Here is a 2,280-nt window from a genome sequence, read left to right on the forward strand (position 1 = left end):
CTTTCTTCACCACATTTGCTTTGTCTTCATCGGTTGTGTCAGGAAGGTGAGCATCATAGAATCCAGCATGTTTTCACAAACTCAGAACTTGCGTCTTTCTTCAATTCTAAAAATATACCGCCGTCACTACTTCTTTGGGGACTAAGGTGCGCCTGACCCAAGCAGTGCTGTTTTCAGTCACCTCATCTGAATGAGAGAGCTCAACAAAAAATAAGGCAAACGAGAAGAGCTGATGCATCTGAATCCTGGTATTAATGAATAATATTGAATATATCACCGACTGTCAGAAGAATAAATATATCTGTCTTGGACGAAGTCCAATCGGAATGTTCCTTAGAAGGGAGAGTGGTGAGACTCTAGGAATTTCTGTTTAGTTCTTCTTGGAAATCTGTTTGAAAAATAATAATTTTCTCTTGCTATTTTACCGCTTTAAATCTTTTTGCCTTTCAAGCACACAAAAAAATTTAAGCCTCCTTTCTCTTGTCATTTCTAGGATGTGCCAACTCTCCCGTTTTGGGCTAATGGACTTTGCCCTGTGTCTGACAATTTTGGGTGCATGCTCATCTTCAGTGGGAGGCATGTTTCAGGTGGGAAGGACTTCTCATCAGGGATACAGATTTTAAAGATTTTCTCAGTTACCTTTACCTAAATCTTGGAGGTTTCCAGGTCCTTGACTCATTCTTAGGTCGATCCGTTTCTGCCTCTTCAGGGGGAGTGGAAGGTGAGATCCCCTGTTGTGGCCCTAGGTGGTGTCTGTCTTCATGGTGGAAACTCTCGTTCTGTCCATGGTGTGGGAATTTTTTCCCTTTAGGAGCCCTCCTCCCTCTTTTTTTTAAATATCATTTCATTAGGGGCTCATACAATTCTTATCACAATCCATACATACATCAATTGTGTAAAGTGCATTTGTACATTCATTGCCCTCATCATTCTCAAAACATTTCCTCTCCACTTAAACCCCCGTCATTAGGTCCTCATTTTTCCCCTCCCTCCCCGCTCCCCACTCCCTCATGAGCCCTTGATAGTTTATAAATTGGTATTTTGTCATATCTTGCCCTGTCCGATGTCTCTCTTCACCCACTTTTCGGTTGTCCGTCCCCCAGGGAGGAGGTCACATATAGTTCCTTGTAATCGGTTCCCTCTTTCCTACCCACTCTCCCTCTACGCTCCCTGTTTTGCCACTCACACCACTGGTCCTGAAGGGATCATCCGCCCTGGATTCCCTGTGTTTCCAGTTCCTATCTGTACCAGTGTGCATCCTGTAGTCTAGCCAGACTTGTAAGGTAGAATTCGAGTCATGCTTTCAGTCTCCTTCTTCTCAGAAGCCAATCCTCCCATCCTCACTACTGATTACAGACAAACAACAGCCCCTAGGATACTCAGCTCATAAAGAAGCAAAAATGCCTGTCGAGACTGTATCTCCCGCATGTAGGGACACCTTATCAGGAGGGTTCAGCCTTGGGGAAGGACACCGTGCTGGGTAAAGAAGAGGATCTGCAGAAGGAGGAAGACTGTCAATGAGACGGATTTGGGCACGTTGGTTCCAACAACAATGGGCTCCAATGTAGGACCAATTGTGCAGAAGATGCAGAACCAGGCATTATTTGTTCTGTTGGGCAGGGAGTCATTATGAGTCAAAAATGACTCAGTAGCACCCACAGGAACGTTCATTTCAGGCAACTGGAGAGTCACTTTTCTGGTTCTTGAGCATTCTGGGAGAGAGAGATTGAAAGAGAGAGATTGAAAGAGAGAGAGTAAGATAGAGAGAGGGAGAACTATCTAGCAGCTGTGGATGTTCAAGAAAACTCATGATTCGGCTTTTGGTGACCTTGGACAGGTGCTTAATCTCAGCGCATCAGGCCTCTTTACCATGAAACTGAAGCGACTGAGCAAGTTAATTCGATGAAAGTGCTTGGGACAAGGCCTGGCCCAGAGGTTATTAATAGAATTATTCTGTTTTTGCCCACTTCTCTGAGGTGAACAGGCCTAATTGATCACCTTTATACACATCTAATGAGGTTTTTAATGATCCCAACAATTAAGAACAATGACAAACATTTAAACCCTCCTCCTCTCTCCACGTACAGCAGCAAACTTAACATGGGAAGTTTTTGGTAATCATTTAAACTCATCACACTTGAATTGTCAAATCCCTGCCACTGGGCAATTATAATGATCACTTTTAAAATAATTGGTTTGCCCCAGGGACAAGGGAACAACAAGTGATCCAAAATTAGTCGTGAGGAGGGTGTAGGAGGCCTGGTAGGGCTTGATCAAGGG

The sequence above is a fragment of the Echinops telfairi genome, unplaced genomic scaffold, assembly GCF_000313985.2.
Source record: "Echinops telfairi isolate 266 unplaced genomic scaffold, ASM31398v2 ScPeMD7_3;HRSCAF=10, whole genome shotgun sequence".
In the NCBI taxonomy this organism is placed as follows: domain Eukaryota; kingdom Metazoa; phylum Chordata; class Mammalia; order Afrosoricida; family Tenrecidae; genus Echinops; species Echinops telfairi.